Source organism: Mustela nigripes, chromosome X, assembly GCF_022355385.1.
Source record: "Mustela nigripes isolate SB6536 chromosome X, MUSNIG.SB6536, whole genome shotgun sequence".
Classification (NCBI taxonomy): Eukaryota; Metazoa; Chordata; class Mammalia; order Carnivora; family Mustelidae; genus Mustela; species Mustela nigripes.
The window spans coordinates 104294709-104304364 of record NC_081575.1 but is presented as its reverse complement, the minus strand read 5'-3'; positions in this window follow the sequence as shown (position 1 = coordinate 104304364).

Here is a 9656-nt window from a genome sequence, read left to right as displayed (position 1 = left end):
TAACTCCAAGATGGTTTTCTTCCGCTCACCTCATAACAGCTATTTTCATGGATTGCTGGGGTTTTGCAGACATTTTTCTTTCTGACAGGAAAACTGACTTTGTGCCTGGTGAGAGCCCGACTTGAAGAAAAACTGAACATGATATATTTTGTAACTGCTTCTATATCTTTCCCATGGCTTTTTGCTATTCAAAGTAAAAATGATACAAAACTTCTGTGCCTGACGAAGGAACCCAGTACATTGTTTCTTTTTTCCTTTTCCCTCCTCCATTCTCCCAACCACCAGGACAAAGACAAAAGGGCATCTTCACCTTCAACTGTAGATCTTTTTTTTCTCAAAGATTTATTTATTTGAGAGAGTGGTGGTGGGGTGGGGGGTAGGGGTGGGAGAAAGGATAGAGGAAGAGAAAGAGAATCCTCAAAGAGACTCCCTTTTGAACACGGAGCCCAATGTGGGGTTTCATCCCAGGATCATGGTCCCCAGGGTCCCCTTATAATAAGTCTTATAATCAGCTGGGGTGCCTGGGTGGCTCAGTGGGTTAAAGCCTCTTCCTTTGTCTCAGGTCATGATCCCAGGGTCCTGGGATTGAGCCCCGCATCGGGCTCTCTGCTCAGCAGGAAGCCTGCTCCCCTCCCCCATCCCTGCCTGCTTCTTTGCCTACTTGTGATCTCTGTCAAATAAATAAATAAATAATATTTTTTTAAAGTCTTAAAATCAGGGAGTCTGAGTTCTCCAACACTGTTCTTCCTTTTCAAAGTTATTCTGGCTAATTTATGTCTTTCTAAATGTCCATATAGTTTTTAGAATCATGGAATCAATTTCTACCACAAAGCTTGCTGGGATTTTGACTCAGATTGTACTGAATATATAGATTAATTTGGAGAAAATGGATACATATATATTTTTAAAATCATTGCACCAGATCTTGTTCCCTTTTTTTTGGAAGATTTTATTAACTTGTAAGAGAGAGAGAGAGAGAGAGAGAGAATGGGGGAGGGGAGAGGAAGAAGCAGGCTTCCCACTGAGCAGGAAGTCGGACATAGGGCTCCATCCCAGGACCCCAGGATCATGACCCGAGCCAAAGGCAGGCACCCAATCAACTGAGCCACCCAGTTGCCCTAAGAGAATAGATATTTTAACAACTTTGAGTCTTCCGATCCATGAACATGGCATAGTTCTCCTTTTTTGTATGTTTTCTTTAATTTTTCTCAGCAGTCTTTTTAAGAAGTTTTCAGTGCACATCGCTTCCGCCCTCCAGTCCAAAGTTTCTTGTTTCAAGATTTATTTCAAGTTATTTGAGTTCATTTTCTTGAATCAAAAGTTTGGAAATATTAAAAACCAATAAATAAATAAATAAGCAAACAAATAAATGAGTTTGGAAATGTTCTATGTTGTTCTCTTTCTCCATAGATTTTCACAAGACATCTGAGTGTATTTCTCTTATAATCACCATTTTTAGAGTTGATACACCAATTGATATTTTGAGGTGCAGATGTTCTTAGAAATCGTTTAACCTGTGGCCTGTCCCACAGAAGAACCTCTTAAATATCCATAGTTGAGAGGCTTCTGTATGGCTCAGTCAGTTAAACGACTGGCTTTTGATTTTGGTCTGGGTCATGATCTCAGGATCCTGAAATGGAGCCCGTGTCATGCTCCGCACTCAGTGCAGAGTCTGCTTGTCCCTCTCCCTTCCCCCACTTGCTCTTGCCCTCTCTCTCTCTCTCAAATAAATAAATAAAATCTTTTTAAAAAGACTGACTATAAAGCTACAGTAGTCAAGACAGTGTGGTATGGCTATTAGTCTAGATACATAGAGGGAACAAAATAGAAAATCCAGAAATTAATCCATGTATATGTGATAAATTGATTTTTTATTAAAGTCCCGAGACAATTCAATGGTTAAAAAATAATTGCCTTTAGGGTGCCCGGCTGACTCGGTAGACCAGACCGCTCTTCATCTCAGGGTTGTGAACCCAAACCCCACATTAGGTACAGAGATTACTTTAAGATTTTATTTATTTATTTTATTTTAGAGAGAGAAAGAGTGCAAATGGGGTGCGGGAAGAGGTGTAGGAAGGGAGGGAGAGAAACACCAAGCAGACTCAGCGCTGAGCATGGAGCCTAACACCAAGTTCAATCCTGCAACCTCGAGATCATGATCTGAGCCAAAGCCAAGAGTTGGAGGCTTAACCAATTGAGCCACCCAGGGGTCCCTAGTGTAGTGATTACTTCTAAAAAATTGCCTTACGGGCACCTGGGTGGCTCATATAGTTAAGCCTTTGCCTCTGCCTTTGGCTCAGGTCATGATCTCCAGGTCCTGAGAAGGAGTCCTGTATCGGGCTCCCTCCTCAGTGGTGAGGCTGCTTCTCCCTCTCCCTCGTCCTCTCCCCTCTGTTCATCCTCTATCTAAACAAAATCTCCAAAAAATTGCCTTAAAAATGCCATTCATAACAACATTGTTCACAATAGCCAAAAGCTGAAAGCAATCCAAATATCCATCACTAGATGAATGGATAAAGAAAATGTTGTATATACATACAATGGAATATTATTTAGCTTTGAAAAGGAAGGATATTTTGAAACCTGCTACAACCAGATAAACCTCAAGGACATTATGCTAAGTGAAATAAGGCAGCCATACACACAAAAAAATTACTATATGATTCCACTTATATGAAGTACCTAGAGCGGTCACATTCATAGAGACAGAAAGTACAATGGTGGTTGTGAAGGGCTGGTGGGAGGAGGAATGAGAAATTATTGTTTAATGGGTACAGAGTTTCAGTTTGTGATAATGAAAAATTCTGGAGCTTTGTTGCCCAGTAATGCAAATGTACTTAGCATTACTGAATTATACACTTAAAAATGGTTAAGAAGATTACTTTTACATTATGTGTTTTGTAGCACAATCAAAAAATTAAAGTGATTCTAGAACAACTGGATTTCCATATGCAACAAATGAACTTTGATCCTTATCATACATTATATATAAAAATTAACATGGAATGGATCATAGACTTGAAAAACGTAAAATGTGTGTAAAATGTGAAAGCCTTAAGACTTCTAGGATATAAAAAGAGAAAAACCTTTATGACCTCAGGTAGGCAAACGTTTCTTAGGACACAAAAAGTGCAAACCATAAAGAAATAAAGGGAATAAATCGAATTACATAAAAAATAATAATTTTTGTTTTCAAAGGACACAGTTAAGAAAATGAAAAAGTAAGTAAGCCTCAGATGCGGAGAAGATATCTGCAAAAGACATTTTATCAATGATTTTAAGGATGTATAAAAATTATTATAATTTAATACTTAGACAAATAAGTAAACTTTTTAAAAAAATGGGCAAAGGTAGGGTGCCTGGCTAGCTCAGTCAGTGGAGCACCCAACTCTTGATCCCAGGGTTGTGAGTTCAACCCCTTTGTTGGGTAGGGAGCCTACTTAAAAAAAAGTTCTAGGGGCACCTGGGTGGCTCTGTCGATAAGCTTCTCCTTCCAGCTCAGGTCATGATCCCAGGGTCCTGGGATGGAGCCCCACCTCTTTGGGCCTCCTGCTGAGCAGCGAGTTTGGTTATCACTTTCCCTCTGCTGCTTAAGGACTGATGCTCTCTCTCAAACAAATAAACAGAATATTTTTTCAAGAATTCTTAAAAAATTAAAGTGGGCAAAAATTTGAACAAATATTTCATTAAAGGATATACACAGAACTGGCCGAGAGACTTCTGGCTTTAGCTTCTATATATAAAGTGCTTGAAAGTTGTTGCTACCGTCCTTATATCAAGAAGAATACGGATGGGGTGCTTGAGTGGCTCAGTGGGTTAAGTGTCTGCCTTTGGCTCAGGTCATGATCCCAGGGTCCTGGGATCCAGCCCCATGTCACTGGGTTTCCTGCTCAGCAGGGAACCTGCTTCTCCCTCTCCCTCTGCTCTTCCCCCTGCTTGTGTGCATGCTCTCTGACAAATACATAAATAAAATATTTTTAAAATAAATTTTAAAAAAAGAAAAGAAAAATATGGATAAACTGAAAATCAATGACCTTTCTTAGACCCATCAGAGAACTGAGATAATGGGGAGAATGACCATCCCCAAACCTAGAGAGAGAGGCACGTACAGAAGTCTCCTAGCTGACATCTGCTCACCTGGAACAGAAACACCTGGAACTATAATCTGATGGAAATACTTAAATGGTAATTTTGGTAAATTATTGGAGGCTGAGTATGGACTAACATGAAATTGAGAAATTCCTGGGGCTGCAATCACAGAAAGGACCCCACACTTTTGTGGGCTTTTCCTCCAGGAACCCCACCAGATTCTCACCTTGAGGATCTGAGAAATATCCCCTGGAGACCCTGGCAGAAGAAGAGGAAAAATATCCACCAGGAAAGCTTTCCAGAACGCTCTCTATCATAAAGACCTACTCTCCAGGTGGCAAGACTGTCAGAGGGCAAAACTGCAATATTATTCCCGGTTAGGAAAGGGAATTTCAGGCTTCTCCACCTACAGAGAAATAAAGACAACCATATTCCACATGGGTTGAGACTTTGAGGAGATAAATTGGAACTGCTGAAGTAAGGGAAAGAAGTAGGGGAACAATGTGAAAATACCAGTAGGAGGAGAAAGGGAAAATAGAGCAGAAGAAATATTTGAATAACAGCCAAAGACCTTCCAAAGAATTGGTCATTAATGTGACAGACAAAAAAACTACAGACCCAGTAACCTCAGAGAACACCAAGCAAGATAAGTACTGAAACAATCTAACAACAATGACAAAACCCCCAAACCTAAGAATATCTTATTTAAACTACAAAAAACCAAAAACAAACAAAAAACAAACAGGACAAGGTAAAAATCTCAAAGGAAATCAGAAGTGGGGGAGCACGGTGGAGGGAAACCATTTCTAAAATAAGAATAAGAATTATGGTGGGCTTCTCATCAGAAACGATGTAATAAGTGTTCTGAGGCTCAATTTCCAACGTGTGGGTGGGGACATTTCAGAACATAACAAAACAAAAGACACCTTACCAGTTCTTACCACTTAGGAAATTCCAAGTGTTTCAGGAGCTCTGTGCCAGAACTGAGGATAAGACCAAATACATATTTCTTATTATGCAAACAAGTCAAGAGTGGAGTGAAATCACTAACCTGTTGGAGGGCAAAGAAGAAACACTTGCCAACCTAGAATTCTATATCCAGTGAAATTACCTTTCAAAAGTGAAGGAAGAAGATGGGGTTGAGTATAACTTGTGGAATTTAAGAAATAAAACAAATTCTTTGGAATTGCTTAACATAATAGCAACAAGATATTGGGAAATCCTTAAACAATTTTTAGCAATGATCAGAAATGTTTTTGATTTCATTTATTCTTTTCTTATTTCATTTATTCTGACTTTGTTGATGTATACAAAGAATATTGCATGAAAAATATATAGATTGGCCCTCATGTGAATTTCCATTATTGCAGATATGGAATAATTTATGTTTTTCCAGTTTAATTGCTCATGATTTTTTTTAAAATTTCTGTCAGTTTTTATGGAATTTTGAAATACTGATACCATAAATGTTATGCCAAGTTTGAAACTTTTCACTTATTTCTTATACTATTTAGGTCTTGCCCATATATTTAATATGAAAAGGTTGAAACCTGCTTAATGAGTGGTCATTTTTTTCAGTGTTTTAGGTAATTACCATTTTTGAGAGATCATTCTCCTGTAGGAAATGAAATGCTATTCACTACAAATTCACATTTTTAAATTTTATTTTTATTTTTTTAAGGATTTTATTTATGAGAGAGAGAGAGCGCAGGGGGAGGAGCAGGAAGTAGAGGGAGAGGGACAAGTAGACTCCATGTGCTGAGCACAGAGCCTGACATGGGGCTCAGTCTTAGGACCCTGAGATCATTATGTGAGCTGAAACTAAAAGTTGGACACTCAACTGACTGAGCCACTCAGGCACCCTGCATTCACATTTTTTTAAAGTAAGCTCAACACCCAGTGTGGGGCTTGAACTCATAATCCTGAGATCAAGAGTCACAATATTTACTGACTGAGTGGGACAGGTCCCTCTATATTTTTTTTTTATTATTTTTTATTTTTTAAAAGATTTTATGTATTTATTTGACAGAGAGAGAGAGAGAGAGAGAGAGTGCACAAGCAGGGGGAGTGGCAGGCAGAGGGAGAGGGAGAAGCAGGCTTTCCACAGAGCAGGGGGAGCCCGACATGGGACTCCATCCCAGGACCCCAAGATCATGACCTGAGCCGAAGGTAGTTGCTTAACCAACAGAGCCACCCAGGCACCTTATATTTTTTATTTTAAAATGCAACTTGGAAATAACTTTTCATTATATGAATAGTCTTTTAAAAAACTAAAGCTGCTAAAGCAGAGAAATTAGAGACTTTCTCAGACAAATAGAGTGAGAGAATTGTTTGCCAGTAGACCTGCCCTTCAAGAAATGTTAAAAGAGTTTCTTTAGGCAGAAGACAATGATACAGGTCAGAAATTGAGATCTACACAAAGTATAAGAGAGCATCAGGGAAGGAATAAATGAAGGTAGAATACAATTTTTATTTATTCATGTAAGTATTTATTTATTTCTGTAGGCTCCATGCCCAGTGTAGAGCCCAACACGAGGCTTGGACTTATGACCCTGAGATTAAGACCTGAGCTGAGATGAAGAGTCAGATGCTTAACTGACTGAGCCACCCAGATGCCCCTGGTAAAATAAAATTTTTAAGTTTTTTTCTTAATTGATTTAAAAGATAACTAAAGCAGAGCAGTAACAAGGTAAGATAACAAGATATGAAATGAATGACAGCAAGGTCACAAGGGTCAGCAGGGAGGAATTGGGCATACTCAATTATAGGGTAGCTGCACCACATGTGAAGCAGTACGGTGTTATCTGAAGGTGAACTTAGAGTATTTTTAAATGTATATTGTAAACCCTAGGGCAGCCGCTAACAAAGCTTAAAAGATAAAGGAAGTATAAACATTATGCAAAGGGAGAAGATTAAATGGAATCATATAAAACGCTCCATTAAAACCTGAGAAATAGAAAAAGAAACAAGGAACAAAGAAAAACAAAGAACAAATACAGTGATGAGAAAACAATTACAAATAGCCCATATGCACATAAAAAGATACTCAACATCATTGGTCATCAGAGAAATACAAGTTTAAATTCACAATGAGGTAGTAATATATAACCAGTAGAATGAAAATGAAAATTAAAGTGGATAGTACTGCTGAATCTGTCCTTCATTGCTGGTGGGAATGTAAAATAGCCCAGCCACTTTGGAAAACAGTTTGGCAGTTTATTTTAAAGTTAAACATACACTTACCCTATGACTCAGCAATCCCTCTCCTAAGTATTTACCCAAGAGAAATGAAACATGTCCTTATAAAGACCTGTACACAAAATTATAGAAATGGACAACAGATTAGTGGTTGCCAGTTGTTGAGGTTGTGGTGGGGGTAGGGGTTGAGCAGGAGGTGAGCAGGTGTGGCTATACAAGGGCAACATAAGAGATTTTAGAGATAGAAATGTCTTGTACCTTGACTATATCAATGTCAATATCCTTTTTGTGATATGATACTATAGTTTTGAAAATGTTACCATTGGGAGACACTGAGTAAAGGACAAACATGGATTTTTTTTCTGTATTATTTCTCATAACTGCATGCGAATTTACAATATCTTAAAATTTAAAGTTTAGTTTTAATGTAAGGCCAGGGGCACCTGGCTGGCTTAGTGGATTGGAGCATGACCCTTGATCTCAGGGTCATGAGTTCAAGCCCCATGTTGGGAGAGACGCTTACTTAAAAAACAAAAACAAAAACAAAACCAACGTGTAAGGCAGACTACAACATGTAAAAACAAGAAATAGGGGCACCTGGGTGGCTCAGTGGGTTAAAGCTCTGCCTTCAGCTCAGGTCATGATCCAACAGTCCTGGGATCAAGCCCCAAAATGGGCTCTCTGCTTAGCAGGGAGCCTGCTTCCTCCTCTCTCTCTCTGCCTGCTTCTCTGCCTGCTTGTGATCTCTGTCAAAAAAATAAATAAAATCTTTTTAAAAAAATAAAAGCAAGAAATATTGACAAGAATTTTCAGAAACATGTCCATTGTATTAAAGAGATTTAGATATAATATAGTAAGTCATCAAGCGTACCTAACCATTAAACATTTATGCCAATGGAAGGAAATGAAAGATCATTCAAGACATGATCTTTGTTTTTGATCCAAGATAACATATGCAGGTCCAGAAAGCATCAGATTTGTATACATATACATAAGATTCAGCAGACTTACCTTGCTAATAATGTCTGATCTAGGGGGCATGCCCCTTCCCCACTTTTGAACACCTTTCATTTCCAGGACGATCTTTTATTTTTAGTTTTTAAAAAGGATTTTGTTTATTTATTTATTTGGGAGAGAGCGAGAGTGAGCAATGGGGGTTGGGGGGGGGATAGGAGAAGCAGAGGGAGAAAGACAAGCAGCCTCTGTGCTGAGCGTGGAGCCTGACGGAAGCCTTGATCTCACAACCCTGGGGTCATGACCTGAGCCAAAATCAGGAGTCGGACAGGACGCTTAGCAGACTGAATCATCCAGGTGCCCCCAGGATGATCTTTTAAAGCAGATGATTGTAAAACAAACTCTTGACTGTGCCTGAACTATCATCAACTGTTTGGGAATGTCTGTCTTTCTGGTAGAAATTATTCAATAAGTAGTTAAGGACAAAGGAAAATGAAATCTACGTTGTCGTTACTGTGGAAGGAACACAGAGGGTGATAAGATGAAGCAACAAGTGATGACTTCTGGAGCTAAAATGATTCTCCATCCCCTAGCTCATATCACAGCGATGCGGTCAGACTGATTTCATCAGTACAGAAGCTTAACAAGATGGGTGGTTTCACATCACTTCTAAGAAAGCTAGTGCTGGGCTTGCATGAATCTTTTAGGTAAATCAGACATCATTCCACTGAAAGGAAGCCACCATACTGAATTCTGTAAGATACTAACAAGTGAAAGTCTTTAGAACAGATGGGAAATGAGCCCTGCTTCTTCATGAAAAGTGGTGTGCCTGACTGATTATTTATGACAACATTAACCATCCTTCTGATGACTTAAAGCTTAGCAGTGTCTTCTTAGACTGTTCGCTCTCAACTTTGGCTGGACGCTGGAATCCCATCTTTAGAAATTCTGATTTAATAGGCTTGGGGAGCCGCTGGGCATTGGACCATTGAAAAACTGCTCAGATGATTCTAAATACCAGCCAAAGTTGAGAACCATGCTCTCCACTTTATAGAATGCTGGCCATATGCAAATTAAGAAGCCCTCATGCTACCATCCTTTCCTAAAATTCACTATTGACGACTACATGATCAGTCTCCTAACTTTCAAGTCTTTCTTAACTTTGCCCCAATACCTTTAATAATTCCCACATGAAATCTGGTTTTCTGTTGCCAAGTGTTAGTTCATGCTGCTGATTTAGAAGGTTCTGAAGCATTAGTACAGCTATTTGTCTTTGGGGGCAAGTTTTATTCACGATGACATTGCATATTTATGCTGTGAGCCAGGGCTCAGTTATCACAAAAGATTTGCCCATTGGTCAATAATTCATGTGGACTAACTTGAGGACATGGCTCCCTACTGGGGTGGGAAGAAGA